This window comes from Mirounga leonina, unplaced genomic scaffold, assembly GCF_011800145.1.
Source record: "Mirounga leonina isolate KUSES-001 unplaced genomic scaffold, KU_Mleo_1.0 Mir_168, whole genome shotgun sequence".
In the NCBI taxonomy this organism is placed as follows: domain Eukaryota; kingdom Metazoa; phylum Chordata; class Mammalia; order Carnivora; family Phocidae; genus Mirounga; species Mirounga leonina.
Window position 1 is genome coordinate 25855603 of NW_023270426.1, and position 13303 is coordinate 25868905.

Below are 13303 nucleotides of genomic sequence, written 5' to 3' on the forward strand. Positions count from 1 at the left end.
TACGTGAAACTTTCCATCTGTGTGTTACCAGGACGTGGCTAACATTACACACTGGCAAGTGGCATTAATCTGTCATAGAAATAGGGGAACTTAGTTTCAGGAAGTTTAAATATCTGGTTATGTCCTATAAGGAGCTGACAACAAATAGACCATTCGACTTATTTTCCAGTATCATCCTGAACCATAGAAAAATATTTCCGGTGGCTGTGAGATCTGATCCTAGGAAGAAACATCTCTTGAGAGTCATAAAGATGTTGATAACTCGGTAGTGAAGAGTTGGTTTTAGTTTGTGTGTATGCATGTGTTCTGGGGGCAGGGTGTAAAAAATATGGAGCTGTTTTTAAATGTAGTCGATGGACTTGTGGGGGAAGGTGAAGGATGGGTGAGGGTTGGTAGATAACTCATGGTTTGAGGTAGAGGTTCAAGGATGGAGAAGCAGACAGTGTGTTGGTTATTAAGTGCCTGTAGGCAATGTAGGTTTGAATTGACAAGTAAAGAAAAGGTGTTGAGCCACTAAAGGGGCAGAATGGGGAAGAGGAAGAAATGAGAGGCTAGTCAAGCAAAGGAGGAGAGAAGGAAAGAAGGATGGGAGGAAGGAAAGAGAGATTGAGATTGTGGTTGTTGTGGGAAGTGAACGTAATCCATTAAGGAATTTATTGCAAGCGCTATTTGCCATGCAGAAGGAATGGTTATTGGTGACTGGGCATGTAGTGTTCATTCAGAAAGGTTTTCTTGAACAACATACATGACATTGAGACACCAATGGGAAGAAGAGTTTGTTTCTTGTTTACCATGTGACATCTTTCTTCCCTAAGCCTTCAGATGCATACCTGTTTAGAAAAACAAAGTCAGCAATGATGGTTGAACAGGATGCTTTGTCCACAAGGTTTCTTCTAGCTCTAGAATTCTTTGATTCTGGGCCATGATCCCTGGCACTCCATGGAGTCTGTAGCAAGTGTGTTCTTTGCAGGCTGGATCCCTATAGCAGTTGGCAGTTGTTTTCACTTCCTGTGCCCTGGTCTTATGTCTGTTAGATAGTATTATTTCAGTTCTAAATTGATAGAAAGTGTAACTAAAGGCAGCTTAAACATAAAAGTAATTTATTGGCTCACAACACTGGGAAGTCATGAGTGGATGCATTCAGGAATGGCTTAATCCAGGATCTCAAATGCTGTCACAGTGTTCCAGTTCCCCTCTTCCTTTTTGTCAGTTCTGCTTCCCCTCGATTGGCTCCACTTTCACATCTTTTCTTCCCTGTGGCAGCAGGATGACTGCCACAGCTTCAAAGTCATCACCTTTCAGTTCCAAACCTGGGTAGAGAACATGTCTACCCAACTGAACGTCCATACACATCCTAGAAATCATGCCGATTATACCGGTTTAGGTCTAATGTCCATCCTTGAACCAAACATTGTGGTCTGAGGTGTTAAATTGTGCTGATTGGTCAGGACTGGGCCACATGCTCCCTGCTGCCAGAGCCTTATGGTCTGGGGAGTTTGGGACAGTGTAACCAGGAGATGGGGGAATACATTCTGAGTAACCAAAAATTAATACCAGGCTATTCCAGACTCAGTGAAACCCCAGGAAGAGACCTGAGGTTCTGATCCAAAAAATGCAACAATGAAAAGCCGGCGGAGGTGGGAGCAAGAAAGAATTCCAATCCACAGATGGCCCTGGGATTGAATGTGATGTGTCCAGGGTGGCAGCTCACTGCCCACTCAGGTTGCCCTTTGTTCCCTGGGCTGACCAAGGATTTTGTCTAACCCTAGTACATAGTTACTTTCAGGAGATTACAGGGGGGAAATACTCCACTTCCTGTGTAGGATGACACTCTTAACCCTCCCCTCCCACACAGACCATATGTTCATTCTAAGCCTCTGCATCCAGCCAGAAAAGCCCTTTGTGTTTTCTTGGCAAAACTCGAGCCCAGTAATTAAAGTCCATATGCAAAGCTGCTACCTCCAGCCCACACCAAGGTCTTTTAATTAGTATGTAATTGGTCAGAGAGGTACTATCAAATAGCTCCCAGTCTGGCCGGCTGGAAATGCCGTGTTTGAAAAGTCCCAGACCAGAGAGGGATAATAAATACTTTAAGTCCCATCTGTTGGAATGATTTGTTTAAGGTATAAATTTCTGTTCTGTTACTATTTTTACCAATTCTGCTTATAGCATTTCTTAAACCCTGTTACAACTAGCAGAGTATTCACTGGAGGTAGGAGTGCGAGTAAATGAACCAGAAGAAAGCTTAGCAAATCCGTGGGTTTTGTTTTGTTTTTTTTTTTTCCTTCAAAGAAATTCATAAAATGTAGTGGGGATGGGGAGGGAAAGAAGTGGGCTGGGCCTTCGGTTTGAATGGCTGGTCAGGAACTCTGGGGTTGTGTCCTTTCATGAGAACAACTGTCAGGGAAATCAGCCTGTTCACAATCTGTGGTCTTTGAAGTGAGCAGCACCCCTGTCTTTTAGCCTGGCCCCCAAAGCCCTGTGTGAGTCTTTCTCAGTGTGAGGAAGGACTTTGAATTCACCTTGGTAGACTAGGGTCCTCACCTGTGGAGAAGCAAAGGGAATAAGAAGCAGGGAGGCTGAAAAAAAAAGAAAAAAAAGAAAGAAAAAAAAAGAAAAGGCAGGGAGGCTGAGATTTCATTGGCCTCTGGGAGCCATACAGATAGAGTAAAGCCAGAGTAATCGTAATAATGATGAAAATTAGTAGTAGTAGTGATAGAGTGACCTCATCTTCATTGTCATGGCAGCCAGTATTTACCGTGCACTCACTGTGTGCCCAGCACTCTGCTCAGCATTTTACATGAATGGTCTCCTCTGATCTTCACAGTGATCTGTGAGGTTATTACTATTGCTCCCCCTGTTTTACAGATGAGAAATCTAAGACTCTGGTGGCTTGACTGACTTGTGGACGGTCACCAGCTAGTAAGTAGTAGAGTAAGGGTCTAAGAAGTCAGAAAGTCTGGCTTCTAAATGGAAGTCCTCTTTGTAGAAGAAAACTATGGCATTTAAAATGCCATATTTAACGTAAATTAAAGGTGATTAAGGCTAGAATCTGGAGTAAATGTTATTTGTCCAACACTTAAATCCTTGCTTCTAGAATGTTTTCCACTTACAACAAAGCAGTATTTCAGGCTTTGGTTGTAATGCCATATTAATAGATCTTGGTGTAGGAGAATAATTGATTAGTTCCATAGAGAAGTATTTATAGTAGTTTTCATTTTTGCAACATTTAAAACAATTGTTTAAAAAAAATCTTTGTAATGTTCCTGATAAAACCAAGGGCCTTGCCTGACCACTGCATGTAGTTTGGTTGATATCTAGGGATGGTTCCAGCGTGCAGACTCAGAGTGGATTTCTTGGTGGCTTGTCTGCACCTTTCGGAGACCTGGTGCACCCATTAAAGTTATAAGGTAGCTATTAGTCACGAACTGACACCCAGATTACAGGTTAAACCCCGAATTGGTTTTAACAGTGTCATGTGTTCACCAAGGCAGAGTGAGGTGGGGGGCATGTCTTTGACAAATGGTGGGAAGTCACTCCAGCCTGGGGAAGAAAGTCTTCTGATTAACACCAGCCACACATGGAAAGAAGTGGGGTTAGGGTAGGCTTGTTGAAAAAGCCTTGAGTCTGGAGTCAGGGAGAGCTAAGTTTTGAGTCCTGACTATGTGACCCTGAGAAGTCTCAGTTTGTCATCTTAAAATGGAAATGATAACACCTGACTTATGAAAAGAGAGAACTCGTTGAATGTGAACTCAGGCAGTTCTTGCGAGTGTAAGCGCAACAAGGTTAGACCAAGCTGCCTTAGTAGGAACATAGCAGCAGCCCCACTGGAAGATGGAGAATTGGGCAGAAGCATCCAGCCTGCTGTGTTGGGGCCTGGTGTGATTGAGAGAAATGTGAAGTCCCCCAGCCCTGGATTAAAGTTTTCTCCCTGCTTTCTCATTCCTTCTGTGAGGCAAGGGATACAGACTAGTCCAGCAGACTACTCAGGGCAAGGACCATGGATACAAGGAAGCCTGGAGAAAAACTGTAAACTGAGGAGAGGGAACTCTTCAACAGTAGCTGAAATATGCCTTGCACAGAGGAGACACTAAATACACATTTATTAGGCAAGAGAATAAAGGTAGATTACTTTTTTTTGATTCTGTATTATTAGTGTCTCATTCATGTTTTTTTTTTTACCTCACTGATACTAATAGGTATCTCTTTATACATGATGTAAAAATAGAAGGAGAAAAGAATCAACCTAGTGGTTGGGCTGACTGGATAAAATCAACTAAATAAATTGGAATGATGATACCTGACACAGTCATTTATTCATTCAGCCTGATGACGGGGGACGTTCTGAGGGCCGTACGCTCTCGCTGGGGGCACGGGGAGAGGTCTGTGCACGAGATCTTTAAGCTCCCTGGTGGGATTGTGAGGAGAGAGGTCATTAATACATGCTCACATAAGCGGGGTAGCTTCATATACAGACAAGTGCTATGGAAATGACCATGCGCGTAAATGTCCATTCACATAGAAGAGGAGGTGCGCAGAGAGACATGGGAGGGATGCTTGTGCTGAGATCTGAGAAAGGGATAGGAGTGACCAGGCAAAGGACACAGTGAAGGCGAGGGTGAGGAGGGCAGAGCACTGCAGGCAGAGGGACTAATACGTGCAATGGTCCTCGGCTTGGTGCGGCATCAAATGTGTCCTTGGTTTATAGAGATTGGGCGGGGGGGGCGTTGTATGGAGATGAGGAAGGACGTGAGCAGAGGCAAGTTCATCCTTTCATCTTCTCATCCTCTGGGCAAATATTTGTTGGATAGCCCTTGTGTGCTAGGCCAACTGAGATGCATTGGTGAGCAAGATGGACCCGGTCCTTGCCCTCAGAGAGCTCACAGCTCATAGTAGAGAGGATGCTCTTTCCATTACTATGGCAACCTGATGGATTATTTAATTTCTAATTGTTGTTTATTTAGGATCTCCTCTCTTGCTAAATATAATTTCTTCCTTTAAAAAAATGACAACATGTTCCGGGTGTCTGGGGTTTTATGGAATAACACATTCCTAATGAAGACATTGCTTTTTAGCTAAAGAAGTCTGGAGGTTGAGAGTAAGAGGGTCAACACAGGTATTCTGTGTTGATTGTGATTAATCTGTTGATAGACTTTACTCACAACCTTTGGGACCTGGTCTTATGAAGTCTTAGTATTTGCAAATGCCACAGTGAGTCTGTCTGGAAGGGGATGGGTAAGAAAGGAGCTGTTTATTAGTTAGTGGAACACTGGTTGCTGATAACAGATAAACATCAACATTTCAGTGGCTTGCTATCCAAATTTATTTCTCACCTGCTCTTCCTGCTCAGTGGGTGGTTCTCCTCTAAGCAGTGCTTGGGGCTCCCAGGTTTCTTCCATGTTGCGACTCCACCCTCCCCCTCACGTAGCTGCCCAGATCACACAGAAAGGGAAAGAACATGGCAAATTACACGTGGGAGGTTGTCATGGACCTGGCCTGAAATGGCACCCATCACTGCTCCCCATATTTCACTGGCCAGAACTCAGTCACGTGGCCACATCTGGGAGGTTGGGGAATGTAACCTAGCTATGGGCCCAGGAAGAAACAGAAACCATTTTAAGGACCAATGAACCTTCTCTATGACCATCTACAATTTAATTTTCCTGGCACTTAAAAAAAAAGCTAAAGTTGGAAAACATTTAAATTTTTGTATGTTCATTTGTGATCTAAATAATGGCACTCTAAAAATGGTTCATTACCTTTACTTTTTTTTCTTCTTTCCTTTTCCTTATTTTCTTTTTCTTTTTTTGTGTTGAATTAGAAATTTCCATTAATTTTTATTTTTATTTTAAAGCCTTGAATATAGCCAGCTCACCTTTCATATACATGTCAGTCTAAAAATGTCTGTGGGCAATTAATAACTTAGAAAACCACTTATCTCCGTTCAGAGGGGGAATTAGAGGGGTGCAGTTTGCTTTGGAGAGCACAAGATAATTTGATTTTAAGGCCACCTCATCCTGAACACATGAAAGGAAAGGATGGAACTCAGGTTCTCCCAAACCCTCCATCTCTCTCTCCATCCTTAATAACAAATGGGGGAGGGAAGCAATAATGGGGCCTGTTTTTGAGATCTGTTAATTTTCGCCATCATTATACTGCACTAGGAAATGTGAAAGACATTAGGGACTCTGAGCACAGTTCCCCTAAATGCCCCATTGCCCACAGGGAACCAGCCAGAGGCTGGGGTTGGCTTCAGATGGCTGGACAGGTGGCCTTGTAATTAAAACCTTTCCCTTCTAACTGCAGGCCTTGTTTCGCCAGGAAACTGAGGTGAAGAAAATGTTCTAGTTATATGCCTCTACCAGCTGCTTTGAAAGCTTCCTCACAGCTGTCCCCAAACCAGAGCAGACAGCCACATCTCTACTTTCAAAATCTTGGGGGCTTAGTGTTATTTGAGATGGGATAAGCAGGCATAGAGATGAGGGAAGATTTCTTCCTGATCTCCAAAGTTCTGAGCCTTTTTGAAGAATCAAACAGCACACACAAAGTCTGGAAAGCACGCATTTCCTCCTTACCTGCACTCTCTGAGCCGGGGGCCATTACCCATCCTCATTTTATAGATGAGAACGCCAAAGCACAGAGGATTTAAGTAACTCCATCAAGGTCACAAAGTTAAGTGTCAGACAGGATTCAAATCCAGGTAGTCTTGACTCTAAATTCAGGCTCTGGTAATCTCTGCTCTTAGGCATGTCCAAAATTTAATTCCTGCTCATTCCCCCCCACATAGTCTCCACCTTCAGTTTTTTTCTGTGTCCGTTCACAGCCATATCATCCTTCCAGGGGCTCAGGCCAGAAACCTGGGTGCCCTCCTTGATTCTCCCTCTCTCTCATACCCCAATTACCAGGAAATTCAGTTAATCGTGTCTTCACAATACATCCAGCATCCCGGCATCTCCATTGCTCTCTACCACCTTTGTCAAAGCCGTCTGTGTTCCAGTCCTTATTCTACAGTAGCCGTGACACTGGTCTGTCCACTTCTAGTCTTGCTGCTGCCCCAGTCTCTTCTCATCACACTGGCCACAGTGATCCAGCACTGGGAGGTGGCTCTACTCCACCAGATCATTCTGGCACTGAGGGTCCTTCTCTCCTGTTCATCTTCCCTTGCGTTGCTGCGTTCATCTGTAAGAAGGTCCCAGCTGCCTCAGCTCCCTATCCACATTCTAGCCCATAGAAAGGGAGTAAGAGAGGAAATCCTGGGCTGCCATGTTGCAACAATGATACAAATTTGTATACAAATGATACAACAAATGATACAAAATGTGTATACATCGTTTCCATTCACATTTTGCTGGTAAATAAATGGTCACATGGCCAACCTAGCTGCAGGGTCGGGGGTGTCTGGAAAATGAAGTCTTTGAATGGATTGCCACATTCCAGCTCCCCAGGAAGAGGAGAATGGATCTGGAGGGTAACCAGCATTGTGCCAGAATTCGAGAGGGGAAGTGGGTAGACCCGTTAGGAGGCTTCTCAGGAGCCTAGGGGAGTGTTGACAGTAGCTCGACAGTAGCTCAGAGAAGAGGCAGTGGAGATGGAAAGAGGTAGACAGATTTGAGATGTACTTGGGAGGTAGACCTGGGGTGGGTGTAGGGGTCGAGGAAGAAAAGAAAAAGAATCAGGGATGACTCACTTCCTGTCATGAGAGACAGAGCGGTGCCTTTTTCTGAGCCAAGGAAGCAGTCCTTGGAAATACGTGTTTCTGGAGCAGTCCCCTTTGGCCAGTGTGTGAGGCCTCTCTTGGGGGGCTCCTTGCATCACTGGCAGCAACCGTGGCAGGTTGAAATGGCTCAGAGGAAGAATCTGAGGGGTAGTGTGCTAGACTGATGAAATGCATTTTATCTTAAAATGCTTCAGAGGAAGGAGGAGGGCAGCCTATCCTTGGTGCCTTGGTAGGCCAAAGTGCCGGGCGAGGTGGAAGTTGCCTAAAAGAAGCCGGGAGCCTCAGAGCCCACATTGTGCTTGCAGCTCCAGTTAGGTGTGGGTAGCTGCTGCTGGTTTGGGGGGAGGGAGGAGCTAGGCAGGGGCACTTACTTCTCAGCACCTGAGCCAGAAGGGGTCACGCTCCCAGCACCTTGATGCCCCTTGATGTTGAGGGCTCTTAAGTGTTTTCTCTGTCTCCTGTTTGCCTGATCTGAAGCATGGTGTGAGGAAATGTGTTTGCAATTAGAGTAGTCGAAAGGCTGAGGGTCTGGAAGGATGAATAACTCACACAGCTGGGCAGTTAGAAGGCCTGCTGTGGCCATTTCGAGCAGCAGTGTGGATGGTGGGTAGTGGTGGGAGGCTCGGAGGGCAGACGTGCCTTGAGCCTGCTCCATTCTGAAAAAGCTAACAAAGCCAAGTTCCTCACTCTGAGTCTGGGGGTGAGATGCTCAGCTCGAGATGCCCAACTCGTGTTGCCTTCTGTGAGAATGTGCCTGGAGCATGGCCAGTTGCTATGAATGTCAGCTATTTTAAAACATTGCTAATTATGAATTTCTAAAGCCCTCATTGTTGTGCCATGTATATTTTTCTAACCTACCTATGTTATGACTGAGAAAGTTGAAGTTAAGTCACCTGTACAAGTAATTGAGGAGAGCCAGCATTTAAACCCTCGCTTGTGAATACTCTGGTGTTGACTTCACATACTGGCTCTTTTAGTGTCTAGAGGGTTAAGTGTCAAGAGGGCCAGGGTGGCTCGTGGCACCCGTGGTCGTGCAGTTTAGGGAAAGGGCTCCAGGCATGAGGTCGACAGGCCCGGGTTCGAGTCCAGCTCCCCCTTCCCTAGCACTGGGACCCTGCGCCTCGAGTCACTTACGTAGCCTCCTGGAGTCTGTGGCCTCTTCTTTATTTGTTATTATTAATTAATCTTTATTTTTGTAGCCTCCTCTTTAAAATGAGGAGTAACCACTTTCCAGCCTACCTTTAGGCATCGTTGGGAGAGTCCCACGAGATGTTACCTGTGAGGGTACTCGGAAGTCAGCAAACCACAGTGAGGCCCGAGGTCTCCTTTGTGATCTCAGAGAAGGGACCAGAATACGGACACGAAGGTTCAAATGCTTTTAGTTTCAGTCTGTACTTACTGTTTGTGAGTAGGGAAAGGTAGTTTGATGTTGGAAAACCCAAGCTGTGCTTATGGGAGAAGAAAAGGAAAAAAAAAACTTTTCGGTAAGAATGAGAGAAGTGGGGAAAAGCGTTCATTTCCCTGTGGTGACTGATGTGTTACTTAGTGATAACAGAAACTCTCAGATCGGTGAATGTGTTCATAGAGCCAGTCTCTCACCTGAGTGCCGGAACAGCCTGTGAGACAGAGGAGTCCCCGTTGGAGAGAGGCAGAGAAGGCAGAGTGGGGTGCGCTGCTACTCAGCAGCATCTGAGCCTAGAGGCTCCCTCCCACACTTCCTGTCTCAGGAACCGTCTTAACCATTTTATCTGGGACTGAGCAGGCTCAGAGCTCACCTCCTAGCAGCTGAGCCAGCTCCTCACCTGAGTGCTGACTTAGCCATGCAGCCAGGAGGGTAGAGAATCCTATGAAAACATCCTGTGATGATGATTCTGGGAGTCACCTTCTCAGCATCTAGGATCTGGATTTGTCCTAGCCAGCATGAAATCAAAGCAAAGTGGTTAATAAGTCTTTGTGGGATGTTTCTCCTAACCTCTTCTGGATGAAGACCTCTTGAGTTTTGTCTTTGGCATTTACCTTTCAACAGAGTAGAATTCTCCAGCCCACCACGGGAAGTGCCTCTAGCCAACTTGGACAGGGTCTCCTTATCCCGTTCCCTCTCTTCAGCATTCCTTTTGAGCTGCCAAAAACAACTCCTCCTCCTCCTCACAGACCTGACAATGTCCAGAGGTCAGAACTTGCCTGCCATTAGCTGAGTTGAAATCCGTGTCTTCCTCTGGAGTCAGGTAGCCTCAGTGGCATTAGGAAGTGCCCTTGTCATGTGAGCCACACGCTTGACATCACTTCTTATGTGGGCAAATTTCTGGGAGAAAGTGTGCACATTCAACTAACCTCATATCTTTTAGGTCAGTTCTTTTTAGCTTCCATACCAGGATGAGCATCTTCTAACCTGCTCTCCAGATTCCACATTATATTGTCTTGGAGCTTGCCCCTTCTCTGCACTGAATATATTTAATTTAATCCACCCGTTAATTGTTGAGGGCCTCCCATGGCCACTGTAGGCTTAGCAAGATTAGAATAATGTTTTGTTTGTTTTAAAGATTTTATTTGTAAGTAATCCAAACACACATCATGGGGCTCGAACTCGCAACCCCCATATCAGGAGTCATGTGCTGCACTGACTGAGCCAGCCAGGCACTCCCAGATTAGAGTGTTTTGGTTAAAAGGTATGGGCTTTTTTTTTTTTTTCCAAATGGTATAAGAGAATATTTAATCATATAAGAATATGCTGTGAGGGGCGCCTGGGTGGCTCAGTCGTTAAGCGTCTGCCTTCGGCTCAGGTCATGATCCCAGGGTCTAGGATCAAGCCCTGCATCGGGTTCCCCGCTCCGCAGGCCTGCTTCTCCCTCTCCCACTCCCCCTGCTTGTGTTCCTGCTCTCGCTGTCTCTCTTTCTGTCAAGTAAATAAATAAAATCTTAAAAAAAAAAAAAAAAGAATATGCTGATGAATGTAGTGATCCGAAGGGGCATGTGCACCCCAATGTTTATAGCAGCAATGTCCACAATAGCCAAACTATGGAAAGAGCCTAGATGTCCATCAACAGATGAATGGATAAAGAAGATGTGGTATACATATACAATGGAATATTATGCAGCCATCAAAAAATTGAAATCTTGCCATTTGCAAATATGTGCATGGAACTAGAAGGTATTATGCTAAGCGAAATAAGTCATCAGAGAAAGACAATTATCATATGATCTCACTGATATGAGGTATTTGAGAAATAAGACAGAGGATCATAGGGGAAGGGAGGGAAAAATGAAACAAGACGAAACCAGAGAGGGAGACCATAAGAGACTTTTAATCTCAGGAAACAAACTGAGGGTTGCTGGAGTAGAGGGGGGTGGGGGGACAGGGTGGCTGGGTGATGGACATTGGGGAGGGTATGTGTTGTGGTGAGCACTGTGTATTGTGTAAGACTGATGAATCACAGACCTGTACCCCTCAAACAAATAATACATTATATGTTAATAAAAAAAAAGAATATGCTGATGATACATTGTTAAAGGAAAAAAGATGTAAAAAGAGTAGTATGATACTATTCTTTTTAAAAAATTTTTTATTATATAAGTATAGTTGACATACAATGTTACATTAGTTGCAGGTACACAATAGAGTTATTCAACAAGTCTGTACATTACATAATGCTTACCATAATACATATAGTTACCATTTGTCACCTACATCATTATTACAATGTTACTGACTATTCCCTCTGCTGTACTTTTCATCTCTCTGACTTATTTATTTTATAAATGGAAGTTTGTACTTCTTAATCCCCTTCACCTGTTTCACCCATCTCCCTCATCCCTCCCCTCTGGCAACCAGCAGTTGCTTCTCTGTATTTCTAAGTCTGTTTCTGTTTTTTGTTTGTTTGTGTATTCATTTGTTGTGTTTTTTAGATTCCACATATAAGTGAAATCATCTGGTATTTGTTTTTCTCTGTCTGACTTATTTCCCTGGGCATCATACCTGTAGGTTCATCCATGTTGTCACAAATGACAAGATCTCATTCTTTTTTTTTTTTTTTTAAAGATTTTATTTATTTATTTGAGAGAGAGAGAATGAGAGAGTACACATGAGAGGGGATAGGGTCAGAGGGCAAAGCAGACTCCCTGCCGAGCAGGGAGCCCGATGCGGGACTCAATCCAGGGACTCCAGGATCATGACCTGAGTGAAGGCAGTCGCTTAACCAACTGAGCCATACAGGCGCCCAGATCTCATTCCTTTTTTATGGCTGAATGATAATTCCACTGTGCATGTGCCCGTGCATGCACACTTGTGTATACACATATACATATATAAATACACATACACCATAACTTTTGTCTCTTGTTGGACTCCTGGGTGGTTTCCATATCTTGGCTACTGTAAATAATACTAAAATAAGCATAGGAGTACATACATCTTTTTGAATTACTATTTTCATTTTCTTTGGGTAGATACCCGGTAGTGGAATTACTGAATCGTATGACATTTTTAATTTTGGGGGGAACCTCCAAACTGTTTTCCACAGTGTTGCATCAGTTTGCATACCCACCAACAGTGCACAAGGGTTCCCTTTCCTCCACATCCTTACCAACACCTGTTACTTTTTGTCTTTTTGATACTAGCCGCTCTGACAGGTGCAAGGTGATAGCTCATTGTGGTTTTGATTTGCATTTCCCTGATGATGAGTGATGTTAAGCGTCTTTTCATTTATCTGTTGACCATTTGTATGTCTTCTTTGAAAAAGTGTCTATTCAGGTCCCCTGCCTATTTTTAAATCAGATTATTTGTTTTTTTGGTGCTGAGTTGAGGTTCTTTATATATTTTGGATACTAACTCTTTTTGGATATGTCATCTGCAAATACCTTCTTCCATTTGTTAGGTTGTCTTTTCATTTTGTTGATGGTTTGCTTCATTGTGCAACACCTTTTTATTTTGCTGTAGTCCCAATAGTTTATTTTTGCTTTTGTTTTCCTTGCCTGAGGAGACACATCCCTAAATATGTTGCTAAGGCTGATGTCAAAGAGATTAGTGCTTATGTTTTCTTTTAGGAGTTTCATCGTTTCAGGTCTCATGTATATGTTTATAATCCATTTTGAGTTTGTTTTTGTGCATGATGGAAGAAGTTGGTCCACTTTCTTTTGTATGTAGCTGTCCAGTTTTTTTCCAACACCATTTATTAAAGAGATTATCTTTCCCCCATTGTATATTCTTGGAAAGTTACAGGCTTTTGGCTCAGACCTAGGCTTACATCCCAGCTCTACCACTTACTGGTTGAGTCATCGGAAGCAAGTTTCCTAATCTCACTTGCACCACCTGTAAAATGAGGATAAAAATACCCACTGTGATGGGGTTTGGGTGAAAAGTAAATGTAGTAATGTATATAAAGTGCTTAGTTCAGTGATTGTACATGATAAGTACTTAATAAAAGTGCAACTTAAAAAAATATATAATGCTTTATACATTTATTCATATGTTTCTGAACAAATATATATGGAGTTTCCTCTGTGTGCAGATCTCTTCCAGGCTCTGAGGATCAGTGAAAACAAAGTCCATGTCCTCACAAAGCTCAGAGTGTAGATGAGGGATGAATGGTA